This window comes from Pyxicephalus adspersus, chromosome Z (assembly GCF_032062135.1).
Source record: "Pyxicephalus adspersus chromosome Z, UCB_Pads_2.0, whole genome shotgun sequence".
Lineage (NCBI taxonomy): Eukaryota > Metazoa > Chordata > Amphibia > Anura > Pyxicephalidae > Pyxicephalus > Pyxicephalus adspersus.
In genome coordinates this window covers 4734692-4756622 of record NC_092871.1, presented here as the reverse complement: position 1 = coordinate 4756622, position 21931 = coordinate 4734692, and positions in this window count along the sequence as shown.

The window sequence follows — 21931 nt, the reverse complement described above, 5'->3', positions numbered from 1 at the left end:
TTAGTACCCTTTACTATTCATAGAAGGGGTTAACAAAATAAAAATAAACACAAAAGACACAAGTACATAAAACAATGCTCTGGGAATGGGTAAACCTCACCCTACACAAACCCCCACCTCCACTTTGAGGGAGAAGGTGGGGAAGAGCCCCTATGCTCTAACCATGGGACCCCTTCCCCTTAATGTTGAGGGCCTGATGACCCATATTCCATGCCTGGTAAAGAGGATGGTTAAAATTTAGTTTGGACAGGACAATATGGGGTATTTTATTATTATTATTATTATTATTATTAAACAGGATATTCTATAGCGCCAACATATTATGCAGCGCTGTACATTAAATAGGGATTGCAAATGACAGACTAATACAGACAGTGATACAGGAGGGGAGGACCCTGCCCCGAAGAGCTTACAATCTAGTAGGTGGGGGAATTTCACACACAATAGGAGGGCGATATGTAGTGGTGGGAAGTAGTGATAGTTTCAAAAGACAGAAGAAGATGGGTAGGCAAGTTTGAAAAAATGGTTTTGAGCGCTCTTTTAAATGAGCAGAAAGGAAGAGAAAATCCAAATAGGACGAGTAAGACCATTCCAGAGAGTTGGAGCAGCTCTAGAGAAGTCTTGTATCTGTGCGTGTGATGAGGTTATGAGTGAGGAAGTCATTAGTAGCTCATTGGAGGAGCGGAGAGAGCGGCAGGGGGAGTATTTTGTAACTATGTCAGAAATGTAAGTGGGACAATAACTGTGTAGGGATTTGAAGGCAAAGCACAGGAGCTATTTAATTTTCACTCTCTTAAATGTGCCTATAAATTAGTGGAAAAAGTAAATGTTGAATAGAGGAATGTAAGTAGACCACCAAAGTATTAAACCAAAACTTTATTCTCATTAGCCTGGACTGTAAAAAAATATTGTCAATTTATATCTGCATGGCAAGTATAATACTTCTTGTTTTATATCTACGTTATGTCGGGGAAGAGTCTACTGCACTGGAATGCTGGGACGAAGAAGAATTACAGGGCGGGACTGGACCGACTGGACTAGGACCACAGATTGACCGACAGCTTTCCAGTTATGAGGATCTCATTTTTTAAAATGATATTTCCACTTTAAAAGTTTTCCATAAGCATTTGTGCTGAAAAATTTGTGCTACTTTTTGCAACTGCTCAAAAACTGTTTTTTGGTGTAAGTACTATACTTTTGTATTGGAGCTTTGTCATGGTTTTTAGCCTTTGTGTTAACTTGCAACATGTCTGTGTTTATACCATTACCAATGCAAAGTTAGCAAGTAATTGATGCTATCCCAAATCAAAGTGCCAACCCTAGGATAAAATTAATCCTAAATGACTCCTAAAACATATGAAAAGCTGCAATAAATAAAGGAGCTTCACAGTTAAACTTTTTTTTTTGTAATATTGTCTCTTCATTTCAGATCAATATGTTGTTTGATTTACACAAAATGTGACATATGTAGCATGTTATGTTTGTAATTTAATCTCTGGACAAGGCTAGTGAGCTGTTAGGACCTTGAAAGGTTAATTCTCGGAGGGTTCAGAAAACGTCAAATGTTTAGTAAAATGCCAGCTGGGATAATGTAACCTTGATGCTCCCAACATATGTCCGATAGTTGTAGAATGATGAGTGCATATGTGGGAAACAAATGGCTAATAAAAGGTTAAAACAAAGCCCAAGGATTCTCTGAACTATATCACCATCAGACTGGTGGGACAAACAAAATATGACTTTTTATTGTACTGCTTTTATTGCATGTATTGCTTTGCAGGTTTTAAAATTTTCCTTTGGACCTTGAGCAAAAACGTAGAAACTTCATCTAAAGACCCAAAGTGTACCAGTGTTACCCTACCAGTAACTGTGTTTGTTCTGATGGGTGTAATTCCTGAGATCTTTATTAATAATTTTATCACAAGATTATTTTTTTTCAAAATTATTTTGTTATATTTTACTTCAGATACTGCTTACCTCTATGCAGCCACATAGAAGTACTTCTTACAGTGCACTGCTATCAGCTATAGCATGCAGGTGGCCTAATGATTTAAATAGACTGCATACCATATGGCCGTGTCTATAATCATGTTGCAATGCATTGTACTGCATTACAGTGCATTGTGGTGTGTTGTATCACAGGTCAACCGCACCTCTGGTGCCAAGGAGCATTAGGAGTGCCATTCAAAATGTGGTTCCTTCAGAAAGAATGCCAACAAATGTTACACACCTTGTATTGTGTCCACAAGCTTTATCAGGGCATTACAACTTATATTACCCTTCCCTTTTCTGGTACCTTTGGGGACATATTTAAAAAACAGTGAATGTGATCTTCACCAGAAATTCCTTCAGCTATTATATCATTGTAATCTAATGCACATACACCAGGAAGATTCGCCTGCAATTATTTTTGGTGGATGTGGTATTCATAGTTTAATGAATTTGTTGGTTTGTTGCATCACCCAGGTCTCCCATGATAATCTTCTCCAGACAAGGAGACATTTAATACATCAGGTCTTATATCTCTAATGAACATTTTAGAATTTATAGGAAACAAAATAATTTCTAGATAGCCAAAAGAAAGCCTGCTATTTAATATGGAGACATGGGCGTCCTACCCCTGATGAATGCTAAAGACACTGGCTGTAGTGCTGGAATGGATAGGAGGTAGGGAACATGGCAGCCCAGAGAGGTGAGTACAAAAATCCTCCTTTTTAGGACATTTTTGTAATGATATCACTTGTAGGCTGACTATAAAGCTGAACTATATCCAGTTTATACTCACCGGTCCCTGTGCCATGTTGGAACAGCCAAATTCCTCTTTGTTCTCTTCCTCTTTGTGATGTTCGGCTATCTTGATGAGCTGGACTGGGATGTCATAACTCCAGCACAGGCATAAGGGAGTTCAGTCCTGCAGCTGCAGGAGAAGCGGAAACGTGCCGGATATCCTTGCAACCAACCATGCACAGCCCAGGTATTTCATCAGTTGAAGGAAGCGAAAAGGCAGGTAAGAGTACTAATTGCAGAAGCGGCATTACCTGTCCTGCATCGTTCTGCATCTAAGATCCGAGATTTACTTCTACTTTAAAGGGAGAGTCCATCCAAAGATAATATTTCATCTTTGGGCAGATGAACCACCTAATAGCTTCTCTGAAGTACCCTAATTCCTGCTAGGGTCATGCTGAGCATTAAAATATAGATTTGATCGTACAATTTTATTTTATTTTTCTGCTCAACTCCTCTGATCACCTGAGGTCTCCTTGTACTTGTTTCCTATCAAATTATCTCCAAAATCTCTCAAGTCTAATGATACATATTCTAATTATTGTTTCTCTTTTCTTTTCCATCTCCTCACTTATCTGCAAAATATTTTCCAATTGTAATTAAAGATTGCGACTTTATCAGGAACTATTGGTGATAATGTTTTGTAAGTAAAGTTTAATGTGTATTAACAGTTTAACATATTCTGCAGCAAGGTAATTGGTGCTGGGCATTCATCCGCCTTTGCATGAGTTCCAAGCTGAGCACACCTGCCATGGCCTTTGAGGGAGTCCTGTTCCGTTTGATTTAGAATTTTAGAAAAATTGTTCAGCATTTTGCATTCAGCTAAGGACATTTCTTAATACATTATTAAGTAAAGAATGTTACTTAAGTAAAAAATGTGGGTGTGTGTTTTTCCAACTGTTACACACATTTTTAAAATATTTTCACTAGATTTCATTAAAAAATCCATTATTCAACTTTTACTTGTGATTCAGACATTTTCTAATTTAGAAATTGTGTACATTCTGGGTGACATTGCAGAATCTTGGGTACAAACATTTATAAATAGACCTTTTATAGCTTAATTAATTAATAAACCCCAACTAAGCCCGATAATCTACTGTATGTTATTCTGATTTAACATTTGGTGTTTTGCTAATTAAAGATATTTAGTTTCTTCAGTTAGGAATATTAAATCAAGTGAGTCATGTAAATGTAAAATTTTATGTTGTGTTAAATGTTAAGTTGATTTTTTTAGCATTACCATTATCTAATATTCTGTCATTTTTTTTAAAGATTTGTGTTGCTGCATGTAACCAAATTTACAGAGACAATAAACTGCAACACTATTGTAAATGTATTTATATTTATAAATATAAAATGCTAAATAAATGATAAAAAAGCCCAGTTAAAGCTACTTTCAATTGTTCTTCTTTGTTCTCCTGCAGCTTCTGTACTTCCTCTGCCCACTGTCATTGCACTTTCTCTGCTCACTGCCATTGCACTTCCTCTGCTTCATGCTGCTGCACTTTCTCTGCTCACTTCTGCTGCTTTTGGTAATTGTTGCTGCGCTTTCTCCACTCGCTCTGCTGAGTTTTCTTCTCTCAATGCATGTGCTTTCTCTGCCTATTGATGCTGCACTTCTTCTGCTCACTGTTGCTGGGCTTTCTCTGCTCCTTGCTGCTCTTCTTCCTCTTTGTAATTATGCTGTTGTCACCTCTACACCTGCAGAACATTTGACCAGCAGCTTGCAGCATCCTCAGCCTCCCTTTAACTGTGCAACTTTTCTTAGCATCCCCTGCTTACTCTGCTGATGGGGATCAGAGTATGTGCTGCAGCCGATAAGAGTAATAGTTTCTTCCTGATTCCAATCTTGCCTGCTTTTGGTTGTTAGTCCTAATTATACATCTGTGGTTCCAGGCTCTGGTTGTTACATCCTCAGCCTTGCTACCTGAGACCCGCTGAGCTATGCTTTACCACATTAGGCCTTTTTGGATTCCAGACCTTGACTGCACATACTTGCTGCCTGCTTTGAGTCCTGCTTAGACCCGAACAATGCTTGACTGCGCCTGCCCTGACCTTAATCTGTCCAGACCTTGCCTCTCACTGGCATTCAACCTAGTACCTGATCCTTTGTTGTTAATACATTGGAGCCCTCTGTTCTGCTCGCCTTTTGTGGGGAGAACCTGGGGCACCATCACCCAAGTAACACATTGACCACCAGGGTCACCAGCCCATCACCCCTTGCAGGGTGCTTTGGTGCACTTAGACTCCATGCCCCAGGTAATCCCACATCACCTGCCAGAAGGTGCAGCCCTAACAGCCGTCCACTATATACAGAGAGCAAACTAACCAAAGTTCTATTCCATTAGAACCAAATTAAATCTCCAACAGCAATCCTCTTGGGCGTCAGATTTTCAGCGATCTTGATTGGCCAGACCCGGGCGATGTAATTCCTGCACATGCTAGTAGGAGTTAATTCAGTCCTGGCAGCCCCTGGGAATCTCAAGAGATCCTGCAAATCCTAGCGCCTGCACCGAGATTAGAATATCATCCTCCAGTGTAAGGTTATGACTGTATAAAAACCTAAATCTTCACAATACCTCTAAAAGGCAATTTTGTAATGCATGTTCCAAAATTAGCAGCTAAAAACATCAATCCAACTGCTGCTTTGCCAACTACCTGACCTGAACTATCTGAAGATCCTTCCTTTTTTTCCCAGGCCCAATCTTGGCTTACCCATACCCCCCAGTCCTATCAGCCCTTACCTAATGCTTTGTGCCATGCATAAGGCAAAAGGGGCACCAGGGTGGCTCAGTGGTTAGCCTTTGCAGCGCTAGGACCCAGGTTCGAATCTCGACCAGGACACTGTCTGCATAGAGTTTGCAGGTTGTCCCCGTGTTTGTGTGGGTTTTCTCCGAGTACTCCGGTTTCCTCTCCGGTTTACCTAACCTGCAGTTAGGTTAATTGGACTGTAATAATCTTGGTAATGATCTTGGACTGTAATAATCTCCCTAGCAGTTTATTTCTTTCCGGTCTAAAAGCGGTACATTGTTTTTCATTAAAATTTATTTTACAGTATAATATAATAGTATGAGTATAATTTTGAAACACAAAATCATGTAAAAACAGTAAATTAAATAAATTTTAAATGGATTTTGAATTTCCCGCCCTACCCCACCAGCAATGTACACACGCGCCAACATCACTGGGAACTCTCCCGGTGACTCATCATGTGCAGAAGACTCCGGAGGAAAAAGAAAGAAGACAGGGATCTCAGCGATGGACGATGAGGGACGCCGGCGGATCAGGTAAGGCTGTATTTACTAACCTTCCCAACGGTTAACATACCGCGAGTGTGATTCGGGGTTACAGCTTTCAGCAACTTTTTTCTACTCCGGGTCACTTGGGGTTACCGCTAGGGAGGTTAAAGACAAATGACTGAGGTAGGAACATTAGAGTGTGAGCTCCTTTGAGGGACAGCTAGTGACATGACAACGGACTTTTTACAGTGCTGCGTAATATGATGGCGCTATATAAATACTGTGTAATATTAATAATAATAAAAGAGGATCAGTGACTGGCCTGCACTAATAAAAAGTGTCCAAAGAAAAAAAAAAAATACAAAACTTAAGTGAGAATACACATGTGTACACTATTTAAAATATATTTTCTTTATTACTTTAAAACTCCCTGGATAACAGTAAACCTAAATGGGGCTCTAACCTTTCCCCATTTCATCCTAAAATAGTTTTGGTTATAGATACATTTTAATGATTTGTTTACTTTCTAAAATAGAAACACTGTAGTGTGCAACCTGTCGCTCCATTTATTTTCCAGGTTCTATTTCAAACTCCTAAACATTAAAACACATTCTGTTTTTAGTAATTTGAGCATCAGAATTACGGATCATTGGAACTGTCCTTTACCAGGTACATACAACAGGTGAAGCAGGAAAATAATTAACATCTTCCAGTGCAGATCTCATGTTTTGCAGGTGAAAATTACCCCGTTAAGTGTTGACATGAGAAATATTGCTGAAGTGGGTAACACCGAGTCTTCACTAGGATAACACATAATATTTATACCGATGAAAAATGTTCAATCAGAATCTAACAGCTGCAAGTCACGGAAGTGGAAAGTAAGCCAGAGCATGGAACACGCGGATAAAATACAAGGATGGGAATTGTTTTTATTCTGTTTGGCCATTTATTTTCTTTTCTGTTTTAGCTTTCTAGTTTGCATGGAAAAAAACAACGTCACACTACTCTTATGGTCAACGGATGTACCTTTGGTACAAGCTGTCATTTATGCATGTCTCCACATAGCCAATCTGGTCCAATGCTTGCTTCTTGTTCCAGCAGTCTCCATTATATGGTAAGTATCCATGTTGGGTCCTTTTTGTCCACTGAATGCACAAAAAGGCCACACATTTCTATAGAGAGCTGTACTCATGGTGAGGTCCAACAGTCCAATGCTTTCCCCTTTGCAAAGAATTTACCATTGGTGCTCATATGCAGAATGGAGAGGACCCAGCAGGTACACTTTGAAGGGTAATATATTTATTCAATACACACAGTAAAAATATATGTAAAATCATAGGGAATAATTAGTACTAATGTTTATCAGATTTGGAATGATTACAAATTCACTCCCAACATTCAGTTTGAAAAGAGATGAATATCTGGGACATTTGCCCATACTTTTAGGTTCACAGCGGACAGCTTCCATCTGCCCTGTACCTTAACAGGCTCACTGCCATTGTTCACCTTGCCAAATGCTTGGTTGGAAAAAGAAAATATAGTTGCTAAAGTAATCAACAGGCAGCATTCTTTTTGTCTGGTCATTGTAAGGGGTGGTGCACTCCGAACAATAAGATTTATATCACCTGTGATGCATTTTTATTTCTACTGATTTCTTACGTCTAGAGAATTCAGGTCCAAAGTTTTTTTCATCTCAGTTTAAAACAGCCCTTCTAAACTTTTACACCTAAGAAACCCTTGAAATAATTTTCGGGTCTTGGCGAACCCTTGCTAAAGCCAATATATTGGGAGTCAGTGGGGGGGAAAGCCTCCTAAATAGATGTCCAGTAGTATAGTGGTAACTAGAATACAAACTTATTAAATCTAAAACTATCAGTAGTATCATGCAGTTGACTCTTCCACGTGGCATTGGCCCCAGAACAATGCAAGCATCATCAAATGTGAGATCTATAAGACACAATTGGAGGAACCCCTAGCAACTTTTGGAGGAACCCTTAGATTCCACTGAACATGAAGTTACGGTTTCCCCAGCAGAAACAGAAGGGCAACATAGGGATGTTTCCAGACACCCTGGTTTAACACGTCTAATTAAAAGGAAAGCTACATTTTTGGACCCCTTTTCAACTGATCTGTATATTAGCATTCCTCAGCATAATACCTCATGGCTTTTCCTTTCCTTTGCACGGCTGATGGCTTTCAGTCTCAGCTGTGATCAACAACTCTTGGTCCCACTGACCACCCAGAATGCTTCCCAATCATACAATCACAATGTCACCAGTTTCATAGTATCAGATGCAGGCAGAAGGTTCTAATGCAAAGGCTTCCAATAAACAGTATAACTGTCAAAGAAAATTCCAATACCAAATACAATAATATATGAATAGAAAATGCTATAATATAATATTATTGATTCTTCTGCATCAGTAATCCAATATCAGTCAAAAGTTAAAAGCCTTACATACTTTTTCTGGGACTATGACCCAATGGGGTTGATTTAATTATCATTATTATTATGGTATTGCAAGGAAATTTTCTTAAATAATTAAATGAGTTGGAGCTCTGCTGACCTCAATCATCTAATGACGTGAAAGAAAAAATTACTTTTTATAATTTCTTTGCACATTATTGGGTATTCTTGGCAAAGTGAATTTCCATCAAATTGACCAAGCGAAATGTATATTTCCTTTGCAAAGGATAATTCGTCTTAGCAAGTTAACAGCCCCAAATACTGATGCCAAGCAACTAGAAATTGCAAACTAAAAATGATAATGGCACCCTCTTAGTAAAGATTTGCTTTAACAATGCCTCTGTACGAAGCATTGGTCAGACCACATCTGGAATATGCAGTCCAGTTTTGGGCACCAGTTCACAAAAAGGACATTGTGGAATTGGAGAGAGTGCAGAAATACAATAATATATGAATAGAAAATGCTATAATATAATATTATTGATTCTTCTGCATCAGTAATCCAATATCAGTCAAAAGTTAAAAGCCTTAGCTGAAATGAATCTATTCTCCCTTGACAAGAGACGTATAAGGGGGGATATGATCACCCTGTATAAATAAATAAATGGTCCATATATAAAACTCTCTTCCCAATTATTTACTTTAAGGTCAATACAAAGCACAAGAGCGCACTCGTTGTGTCTGGAGGAAAAGAAGTTTAATCTCCGGATAAGGAAGGGATTCTTCACTGTAAGGTCTGTGAAAATGTGGAATCAGCTCCCTCAGGAAGTATTTTAAGCAAGTTCCATAGATTTCTTTAATAAAATGCTGGATGATTTCTAGGAGCACTAAATGAAACTGGGGATTAAAGTTGAAAAGGAATATTACCAGACAGTGTTGATCCAGGGAATGTCTGAATGCCTCATGGGGTCAAGAATTGTTTTCCCCCGCTGGAGTAATGCTATATTAACAGACTAATGCTTTATACAAGTTTATTTTTCCTTCCTCTGAATCAGCTATGCATATATAGTTCTATCTGGAATTTGCAGGTTTTTAGTATATTTCCTTGGTAACTGAACTTGATTGAAATTTTTAAATCTGACTAACTACATAGCTATGAATTTATAAAGGATCCACAAAGAATTATTGGTTTTCCAAAGAAAGAAACTGCTTGTCTTCAGACTGTCTCTACCCAAATAAAATTTAATGTATCCAGGAGAGGCAGATAGAAACAGGAGTTCTGATTCTTAATGTTGTCTTAATGAATTTCAGTGCATGAATGAATATATGAATGAAGATCAATTTAGCTATTCAGGTTTAAAACCCTTTTTTAGAACAGAGCAGCTAAGAATATATATATAAAAAAAGGTAAATAAAACAAAAAGTTACACCCTCTGGCTAAAAAAATACTTGTGATATATTCAAATGCCTAAAAAGTAGCTTTAAAAATGTTATTTTTTCAGTTCTGAACATAATAAATACAGTATATATAAAACCTATACATTTTCCTTTTAACAATAGCAAAGAATGTTTATCCCTCTCTCACAGTATGGAAACAGTTCATTTCTTATTTTCTCTTCAACAGCTTTAGCTGTATAATTTCATCAAATGAATGGCAGATTTTTTATTTCCTCCTAGGGGGAACAATTCCTAGGAATTTATTTTCAACTTCATAAACTGCAAAAATAAAATAGATTGCAACTTGATCATGGAAGAAAGACTTCACATCGCATTTAGAAGCCTGGCCGGTTTGTACAACATCCTGGATCAAACAGCGCATACCTTGATGTTTCCAAATAGCACACGGGGAGTTTATCTAGCATTGGCGCGACCGTCGGACAATACATCCCCAGGTCACTTAGACGCTATTACGTGCCTCCAGACTTAGTCAAGGCAAGACAGGTTTGCAGCAGTAAATCACGGAAAATGAGGATAATTTTGCAAGTAGCCACCCTTTAATATAAATCTAATGGTATCTCAGGGAGTGATTTCTTATAATTCGATTTCGGAGGAGCGAACCGTTCAAGGTGAACGCAAAAATAAAATTTCCCAAACAACAGTGCAAATTCATCAAGCATGGCTCCACTCGAGAAGTTAATATTTAACTGAAAAATAGTCAACAGGAAAGAGCTGGGGAAAACGGAGGAACAGTTTGGCGCCGGCCGTAAGTCACTCAAAAGCAATCGACGATCAAATAGAAGTTGAAAGGAAAGCGCGATGATGGAATGCAATTGGATTTCAATGTATGATTTATGGTCTGCATTAAAGAATCATGGAACGATTAAAGGCGCTTTGTCAACTGGGGAGAACTAATAGATAAAATCATTGCTTATTTGAAAAAGACATGGTGTGATACCATTTGCTTTAAAATCCATACAAGGGCATAAAGGGAAATTGGCTTTTATAGAGACATTGGCCCTGCTGTTTAGGGCAAAGTCAGAATTTTTTTTTGTTTGCTAAGGGATCCCTCCCTGCTGTTCCTGTTGCCAATATAGGGGGCACTAACACCCCTATCTGGCTGGTGTTAACTGCTAGGTGATATCTTCCCCCAGCCACCTAGACATGAGCAGTGGGAGGAAACCACTATGGAAAGTGGGGAAATATTTTTTGCTAATTTTTGACAAAGTATGTACTTTGATGAAATACTATATAAAAAATATAGTTAATTTTTTCAGGGTATTTACAAAGCCTCAGAACATGATATTGTCACAACAAATTGTATTGAAAGTTACAAGTTATAATTAAAAAAGTTATGAATACATCTATATATATAGTTTATTTACAATTAAATACACCTACAATGACATCCTCTGTATTGCAGGTTCAGAGACAAAGCATTACCATGTGCATTGTTCCTTATGTGGGTCTACAAGGAGGCTTTAATAAACTTTAGCACTACTTGAATTTTATTGAAATCCTAATAGCAGCCTGTTTGTAGTCGCATTTCCATTACGTTGTTAAAGGTACTTTAAAGGTATTCCCCCCATTACATTCAAAACTTTCCCCTTGACATCTCTCTGATAATGCAACCATTTGACCCAACCCACAGGCTTGTTTTCTAAGGTGTCACCTTGGTGCACTCTCTTTTTTCCTCCTCATCCAGAACATCTCCGGGTCTTGCCACTTTCACTTCTGCAAGTTCTCCAAAGTACACCTCTTTCTGTCCTCTGAAACCATTAAACTTCTTATACGCTCTTTAAGTCGTTTTCTCCTTTACTGCTGCAACATCCTCTTCTATGGTATTCCACTAACTAGATTCCAATCCTTCAGGATTTCTGCAGTTGTACTTATCTTTCAGTTCCTCCACTCTACATTGTCATTCTGCATCTACATTCTACATAAGTCATTCTACATTGGCTTTCATTCCATCGCTGAATTAAATTCAAGCTTTGCTCTAAAATCATGCTGCAGCTTCTGTTCTAACTACTTTTTATACCTTTTGTATAAATACACCCTTGACCACCCTCAACACTCTTCTAGTGACTTACAAATGTACATATAATACTTCTTAACTCATAAGCACTTCTCATGCATGGCTCCAGGAACACTCAAAAGCTGCTCCCAGGTTTTGGATCCCCCTACCTTCTCCATTGAGGTTTTTCTCCTACCTTTAGCACATTTGAACACGCCTATAAAATCTACTTGTCTAAAATCTTCATCATATTTTCTCTTGTTTCCAAGTAGCCATAGCTCAGTTTCCCCCACCTAATGTATGTAATGCGTCTTGGCCTAGATTGTGAGATTAGTTGGATAGGCTGTTCTTGTCTTCTTTTGGCTTTGGTGATTAGTTGTTATGTTTGCAGTCTTGTAGCCCCCGTCACACATACCTCTTGCTCACTAAAATCATTTCTCCTGCACATGCGGACAGTTCTGAGCACTTGCTCTTCCTGGTTTATTGTGCATCGCCTTTCCCATTAGCCAATCAGGAGTCTCCCACTATTTAGCTGCCTCAGACACAACACTCAGTATTCTAGCAATGTGTCTTCAGACTACTGCTGAGCTCCCTAACTCTGCTGAGCATTTCCTATTCACCTGTTGCCTGATTGAGTGTTTCCCAGTCCAGCTAAGCTCTTGTTGTCCAGTCTGTTGTTCCCCAGCCTGTTCTCCCATGCTGTTCCAGTGTCTCCAGTGTTTCCTTTGACGCCTGTGCTTCCCTGTGTTATCAGTGACCCCCGTGTCACCTGTTCATACAATGTCTTTTTGTGTCTCCTGTGTTCCCCAGTGTCTTCAGAGACCATTCCTGGTACTCGACCCCTGGCTTTGTTTCTGACTTTGTCTGTTTGCTGCCTGCCTCGACTCTGGTCTTCTTTGACTATTTTCTTGCCCAATGATTATGTTCTATCCACCCTGGTGTGCCCAAAGACCGCAGTCTGGTAGCGGTCTGCAACAGAACATCCTCAACTCTAGAGGCTCTGGAAAAGACCAGGCTGATGCTTAGATTCTATGACTTGGCCCTTCTTAGAGCTCCCACCAATACTGAGCAAGCCAGAGCGTCCCCTACTGGTTCCATTTCTCCAAGCATGCTATTTCTTGTACAATGTTGCATAGTATATGCATGGAGTTTGCTGGTTCTCCCTATGTTTGCGTGGATTTCCTCCGGGTACTCCGGTTTCCTCCCACATCACAAAAACATGCATTTAGGTTTATTGGCTTCTCCCAAATTGACTTTTGACTGTAATAATGGGAGACAGCTAGTGACATGACTATGGACTTTGTAAAGAGCTACGTAATATGTCAGTGCTTTATAAATACTGGCTAATAAAGATAATAAATCATTTTATTAATAAATCCTAATAACAATCAAAAAAGGGTTTCAAGAAAGTTGTTCAATGTTTTCTAAAATGTATGATTTGTTTTTATGCATGCTTCTTTAGAAACGGGCCTTACTACATCCTATGCAATTTGTGCATTTTTCAACACATCGATCACACCATACGATCATTAGTTTATTCATTCAAATTTATTGGATTTAGTAGATTAGATATAAATGTTTTTATATTTAATTATCAGTATATTGTGATAAGGTTTGCAACACCTTCAAAACTCACCTCAACTAAAGAACAACACAAAGGTAATGGTGGGAACAAACCCTTAGAGATACACAATAGTAACTAGAACCCTTAGTGTCGGGGTAATTTGAGGGCAGACAAGAGATTGGCATAGTAAGGATGCAAATAAAGTGTCCATAGGGAAAGAAATCTTGCAGTAGGTTTGCATTTTTTTTAATGAACACGCACAGGTGACAATATTAAGGAGTGTGTGGGGGTGGGTGGGTGAGGGGGTATTTAATTGACGTTTCAATTATTTTTTCATTTCATATATTCAGTTCACAAAAGCAGCAATGGATGAGGATGTGTAATAAGCAAACCTTTTATCTTAACAAAGCAGTCAGTTTTAATACAGAGGAAATCTGTGTGACTGTCTTTTCGGCTCGTCACTGATCTTGGGAAGCCTCGGAGGGACAATCCTTCTGCTGCTTGAGTCTCAAATATGTTCAACTTTTCTTATCATAAAGTCTTTCGACTGAATCAAAGTCTGGAGCACAAATCATAATACAGACCAGACTGACATGCGGAGAAAGCAGAAGGAAATGTCTGCATGTCTTGTCATTTGTCAGATACAATTATTACCTTCATAGGCATAGGCTGTATATAAACCTGAATGTGACCATATAACATAAGCAGATTAGGTAAAATCTAATTTGCTTTTAGTTTTTGTTCATTCTAATTTCCTAAAAGATTCCTGCAAACTCAAATTTATAGTTATGTCTTCTACATTATATAACAAAAGGTTTGTGAAATACTGACCTTCATATCCATATGTCCTGCGCTGGATTCACAAACCATGGAATCTTTGAAAACTTTCACAGGATTTGTAGTGTGTCTGTAAGAGTTTATGACCATTTAGCTAACTTGGGAATTTATGAGGCCAGGTACTGATGTTGGATGAGAAGATCTGGCTCACAACTGATGTTTTAAAGGATCCCAAAGGTGTTCAGTGTTCATCTGCAGAATAAAGACTTTCAATTTTTTCAGTGGGATTTGTGAGGCCAGGTACTGATTCTTGATGAGCAAATCTAATTTACAATTGGCACTGTCGAATTTCCAGAGGTGTTCAGTAGGGTTCACCCGAATTTCTCAACACTGACCTCATTGTACCATGTTATCATGGAGCTGGAGTTTTACAGGGGCACAGTCATTCCACAACAGAAAAAGCCTTTCCTAAACTGTTGCTGTAAATTGGGAAGCAAACCACTGGAACTTAACATGTGGCAAAGTTCCAGTTTTGGCTTTGCATTGCGTATTGTGAAGTCTAGGATTTAGTGAATTACATTGCACAAGTCACAATGGGAAATACAGCTGATTCAATCAACATTCCCTTTATTGATGACCCCCATTCAGTTAAGGGTATTTGTAATAAAATGGTCCTTTGATCGCTTACCCAGTGACTTTGGGCTTAAACTGGAACTTAAGTCCCACTTTGAAATTCAGGCCGGTGTTAATTGCACAAAGGGACAGGTGAAGTTCCTTCTGCAATAACTGTTACCTGCCTGATCGGTGCCCAGTTGTCAAATTTTACTAAGATGTGCATTTGTTGCCAAGCATACCCAGAAATCCCAGCTTCCCTTGCCCATTCCAGGAATTTTTGAACTCCTACCTGCCTTCTTGGGAATTATGTGATTTGCCCCAGCCAATCAAGATAGCCAAAGATTAGGATACAGAAGGAAAGAATGAAGGTGGTGGTGCCCATAATGGAATGGAAACACGTGAGCATCGATTGGTTTATTTCCATTTGCCCTCCCAACCCAACATGCAGTTGTTTAAAAACCCCTCCCTTCAAACCTATCAATAATAAATGATGATGGTATGTCCAATATCCAAGTGTATCAATTGCAGCTATCATGGAATAATCTCAGCCAGGTCTTGAGCTTACAGTTTATTGATAAAAAGTTAAATCAAAAGTTTGATCTGTAAATCATTATTGCATTTCCTTGTCCACTGTTTATAGGTGCTGCTCCTATAAGTAACTGAATCTATTGTTCTATTAATTTCTTGCACAAGGGGCAACAGCCAATTAGCATCAGCCTAATAATAAAAGCTTGGTTACCACAACTGAACGCATTATAATAATCCTATCAGAGCATTGCTGCTCTTTGTCTATCTAATCAACAAGCTGAGGGTGGGTCAATAACTAATTTGTATTATTTAACTGCAGCAGAGAAAAGCGCAGACCTACAGCGCCGTGTAAACCGCAGGAGCAGCTGCACAGAATTACAAAACCATCGGCAGCATGTTCACATACAGGAATCTCACCTTTGTATTTTGTTTTCTATCTTGCCTTTGGCTTTGTAAAGTTACTGTCGGTCTAATGCGATTATTAAATCAGTAAAATAAGTTTTCGTAATGACTGCATAGCGCTCGTGGGGTTAGCACCCCCTTCATGCCACGCTGCTTTAGGAAATAATTTCTATTCTTGGGAAGGGGATAAAAAGTCGCTGCCCATGGTGTTTGTATTTTGTTTCCATAAATCATTTTACAAGTGCCATATTCTACGGTGAAGTCTTCCTCCAAAATGGACTGTTTACAGATTATCAACACCAGACAGGCCCTCGCTCTTTCTTTGAAGCCGGCTGTGTTTTGAAGGTATTCAGACACTGAAAGGATTACATTGCACTTCACCTGCGGGCAGTCAGAGCGCCTGGGCTTCTGTCGGCTCTCCAGAATTGCTAATTAACTGCAAGCGATTGGGTCAGATGTTGGCTATGCTGATTTAATTACCAGGCCGACATTACACTGAGTCTGTCAGCGGTGCCGAGTTACAGGCACCACGCTGGATGTATGTGTCAGGAAAACTAAACAGTCAACATCATCTTCGCCTGGAACCTTCCTAAAGGTTCATTATGGAAAGAGAAGGGGGCAGCCCAAACTGAAGCCAATATGGACGGGAGAACAGGCGGACAAATCTGGGACGGGAGGAATTATGAGGTTTGGACAATGGGGAATAAAAAGGACAATTGGATGGCAACACTGGAAAGGCTAGTAATTATAGTCTGACCCCCCGGTGGTTTGCGACAGCTGTTACTACCACAATGCTTTGCAACGATGCAATATTTCATAAACAGCCAATAATTGGTGAAATTTGTATGTTTTGGGTATAATGATAACCCAGAGATCACTGAACCACAGATGCCCAGACCAAATTTAGCAGCATCAGCATGTGTTAGGCATAGCTCTTTAGGAACTAGTTACAAAAAGTGGACAAAAGAATTCAACAGTTTTGGAAACCTAACCCCCTCATCATAATAAAAAATGGATTAGGTTGCACATGTTATGTCTATATGTTAATTGTTTTTTTTTCTGTATGCTGTATACAGGAAAAAAAACTTATGTTGTAAAACAAAAAAAATATAGGAACTGTTAGGAAACGATTATCAGTCCGACGATTCCGTGCTGTGCACCAACGCAGTATCCCACACCACCTATTTGGTCTAGCTATGTCACTTGAGGCAGCTAAGAGAATTATGAAATAGCAGCAGCCCCTGCCTCCCTTTAGCCGTGCAGCCTGTATCAGCATCCCCAACATATACTCTGAGGCTGTAAACAGCTGAAGGGGATTTTAGAGGCCAATTAGCTCCTGACTCACATCCATATCCTGCACAGTCATTGGCTGCTGGCACTTTATAGCCACTCTGCTCCCAGTCACCAGTGCCTGTTGTAGTGTTAAGCTGGGCTGACTTGCTGCTGGTGTGTATTAGTCTGATTTACTGTTGCTGACCGTGTGAGTTTATGCTGAACTGACCCTTTACCTGTGACCACGCCTCTGCTGTGTCTTGCCCTTCGTCTGGTGGAGGTGTACTTCGTCTGGTGGAGGGATTACCTGTGTTTGACTCCTGGCTCTGTATTCTGAATTTGTCTCTGTTGTAATCTTGGTATTGCTTAATCTGTTGGCCCCTGGTCCTCTGCCAGTCCTTCCCCAGACACCTTCCCTTGCACATTAGGTCCTGGGGGCAACCGTTTGCTGGGAAACGCAATCAGTCTCCCGAGGCTGAGCGGGGGTTGGCTGTAAGTGAAGGGTGCAGTGTTAGATTGGGTGACTGGTGTCCGGTAAATACTGTTGCTTGATCAGGGCTTTACAGGGACAAGTTTTGTCACGTGGCGATCTGGCTCCTAAAGATGGAGTGATAGGGAGCATAGAGAGAGAACAAAGAAAGAGGTTCGAGGCTCAAAAGTATTTTGTTACACTATGAATGTATTAATACATCCTAACTTCATACATAACAAAGTCATACAAATACATAATTCGCAAACATTTAATTGTTAGTATGTTGTATTTCTCTTGCCTAGTTCTGGTAAAAGGAATCACAGAAGTAGGAATATTGGTTCTAGCTAACAAAGCATATTATGTTTGTCTTGCCTAGTTCTGCTCTAAATCACAGAAATAGGATAGTTCACTAGACATAATATTGCTAGCGAGGACATTAAACAGCAGAGAATATATATGGGAAACAGGAAAAAGTGATACAACCGTGTTTTCCGTATAAGTCCCCGACGCGTTTCGCCCAGATTAGGCTTCCTCAGGGGGATCTGACTTTATACGATTTATGGTCAAGTAGGGTTAATATATGGACTAACATAGTTGTTTTGTATCATATGATGAGGTATGGGGGTGAATGTAGGTATTCATCCAATGGTCTTATGCTCTTATAGGGTTACAGGTAGTGCAAACAAGGTGTTTGAAAAAGCGCCATTTCCCCTAATGCAGCTTATGACATCCTCTACTCTCAAAGTAATGAGCATTATCTGGCCTTTTATAAATTGATCATCAGGCCGATTGTCTCCTTGTAAATATAGCAAATGAAAAAAGTTTATGCAAAAGTTGCAATCAGGCTCAAAAGGTGCTAATCTAATCAGCTGTTTGCAACTTTTATAGATAGGTGAACAAAACCAATATATTTCTAATTATTACTAAATGTAATAATATTTTTATTAGTGCAACTGTATCTGACAGTTACACTATTAAATGAATGGCATTGCACATTATCAGAACCTCCTAAGGATGGCAGTGTTCAGTGAAGGCTTTTGATTTAGTCAATGGTTCTCCAAGCCTGCAGGAGACATGGTTGGTTACAAATCAAGAGAGGGGATCTTTGTTGTCTTTAAAGTGTCAGCTGCTGTCATATGAAGCATCTACCAAGAGGCAGTGGTGGCAATGAGATCCTCACTTTGAGGTAGAATGTATTCATTATAAAAAATAATTTAATTTACGCACAGAGCCTGATTTATTAAAGCTCCCCGAGACTGAAGAAGATAGACTATCATGAAAGAATTTGGGTGATCCAGCAAACCTGGAATGATTTTCTGAAAATAATTGGCAAATATTTTCAATCCTGGACCAGATCCATTCCAGGTTTCTTCAATCACCCACATACTCCCATTAAAGTCAATCTTTTCCATTTTTGGTAAGCTTCAATAAAGCAATCCCATGGTACGTGTATGATGTATTTTTTAATTGATAGCATTCATGCAAAAGTTTTTGGTTTCTTTTGAGCCCCTTCCCTATTTATATTGCCTGTTGATCCATGCAGTAGATATCTGCGACCGGTCCTCTTTAATTATATAATTTATTTCTCCCATCCAAAATCAAGCCATACCCCTTCGCAACCAATAGCTGTTCCTATTGCAGGTTTAATAATATTTCTTCCTCTCAGAATCAATCTTGAAGCACATGAGTAAAAAAAAACAAGGTGTTTCATAAATTACAAGGATGCAGAATAAACTGATACAACATCACTCTGTAATTTATATCCTCGTTCATACCGAAAAGGAAGACTGTTTCAAAATAAATTATGCTGAATTTGCCATCAAAAAATCAGCTTTAGTCTTTTTTTATTATTTATTTATTATTTTTTTATATATTTTTGACATATGAGCAAGATCCTGGCAGAAGGCAAGGTATATTGTTTGTCAAGATGAAAAAGCAAGCTGTGTTCATTAGCAATGTGGTCTGATCTACATTTCAAGAGACAATTACACAACCCTTCTCCCTCCCGTCCGCCCGCCCCCCATACTTCTTATGGGTTACAGAGCCCAGGGAAGGATTTGCTAACACATAGAATGTTGCCAAAAATATTCTTCCACCCACATTCTCATCCTTCCTAAATGTCTTCGTAGGAACCGAAATTTAAGATCTCTTGTGTTGAATCCTGCAAAAAAAAGTTTGAATAATAAGACCCACGCTGACAGGCGTAAACCAACCCCCAACAAACATCCAGGATATTACGGAAGAGATAATAATGACATTGCCTGATTTGGTTCCTTTATCTAGACACAGGCAGCCGTCCAATTAAACTTCTCTCATTCTGCATCTTCTAGACAGGAGTCTGTGATTATGGCAAGGGGTCCACCAGCGTGAAGGTTGTTAGAGGGATCACGGGAAGTTGGGTTGCAATGCTATGTACCACTTTTTTTTTTTTTTTGGCTTTTTTTGTTGCTTTCGGCTGAAAATGGGATTCTGAGCTTAAAAACCACCCACTGTTCTTTTTATATTTTTTTCTTGATAGTTTCTAGCGTAATATATGGTGTTGATTGAACTTTAATGGATTAAATGGATGATCTCAGAGGGTTTAACGGAAATTTCCATAAAATGTTGCCTTTACCGCCTTTATAGCTGATGGTATAATGATCCTTGGTGGTCCAAGCCTTGGAGGTCAGAAAAACAAAAACTGGCTTAAGGGAATAAAGAACTCTTTCTTCTCATCAATAAAGTGTTTGTTAGCCCTATCACTAACATCCCAAATAATCCTACATGTTATTGTCATTGTTGTTTTAGATCTGCAGCTTTCATTAAAACAATAGTTGGTGAGCCTGCCGAGAAGGTCTTTGTGCACGCACCTACAGTACTAATATAGGGTGACCACCCTCCTATCCCATCTCCTAGCTGTGTGGTCAGGTAGGGCTTCCTATGGAGACCTTTTTACATATTACACTGTTCTCTCTTGGATTGCCAGTTTTTGTTCTCACTTTTGGGTGACTGTCACCTAGGTTCATTTTCTTTGTAGTAGGCATATGTATTTTTATGCTTATGATCATTTCTAGGTATATGCTGACTAAAGCTCACAATCTCATGCCCTTTCTATAGTCATATGCCATTACCATAGTATAAGGCAGTGTTTCTCCTCCTCCAGAGGTTAATGGGGGTTCCTTGAGCAATGAACAATGTGTGCCTCTCAGGTCAGATTAAGTGACACCAATTATGGTTTTGGCTATGTGTAAGGGTGACATTGCTCCCAATGGCCAGTAATGTAAGAGACATTCTTTCCACTGACCACCATGCTAAAGTATTGTGGCCTGTGGATATAGAAATTATAGAAGGGTTCCCTGAAGACTCGAAAGGTATTTCAAGGGTTCCCCCTTGATAAAAATGTCTAGAAACACTGATATAGAGACATGAAAGTTACACCAATGATCCTTTTGGCTATCTGTAAGAGTGACATTCTTCGTATTGGCCAGCAATCTAAGAGGCAGTCTCCCCACAAACCACCAAAGTACTGTGAGCTGTGGATATAGCAGTTATAGGAGGGGTTCCTTGAAGACTTAGAAGTTATTTTAGGGTTCCATCATGTTAAAAAAAGATTGAGACACACAAATTTGGGGAGGAGCCAACCTACCAGCTTGGTTATAAAATGTGGGAGGAAACCCAAACTAACTTGGAGAGAACATACAAACTCTATGCAGAAAGTGTCATGGCCAAGGTTCAATGTTGGGTTTCAGTACTGGAAAGTTCTGGCCACTGAGCTCCCCATGCTTGTAATAGTTGCTCTCCAACTGGCCATTGTGGTTCCATTTGATGCCTCTTTTACAAATACAAGACACCAGAAAATAATCGCCACCAAGGTTTAATATGCTTCTATATCTCTGATATTTGTTCTTGGCTTAAAAACCTTTAAATTTTGCCTTCCCTGTTGACACCAGCAATATAATTACAAAGAAGTCTCTTGATTTCTTGGAAATAAAAACTTTTAATGAGTCTCATTCCTAGCATTGAAACTCCCACACTCAAAACATCCACTTCACTTATTATAGGGCTATCGTACAACGCCACACCACCTGACTCAACACTGAGCCGCACAATACACAACCAAACGATGCGGCTTCATAAACATTGTCGGACTCATTGTAAAGCCCACATTAGCCCTACTGCTTTTACTAGACATGATTATGTAGATTATATGGAATCATTCATGTGGCATCGCGTTTCCACGATGTTCCAAATGGAAAAGCACAAGTAATTGAGGTGGCAGCTTGTCAAAAGTTAAGGACGCCGTACCGCCATTCAGCCACGGCATAATGCAAATGTAACATTTGAACACTGAACGCTCATGACAGTCTCGCTGAGAGCCTCCAACTGCGAACCTGTTTGCCTTTTTTTTCTCTGTTTTAATTTTATTTTTATTTTCTTC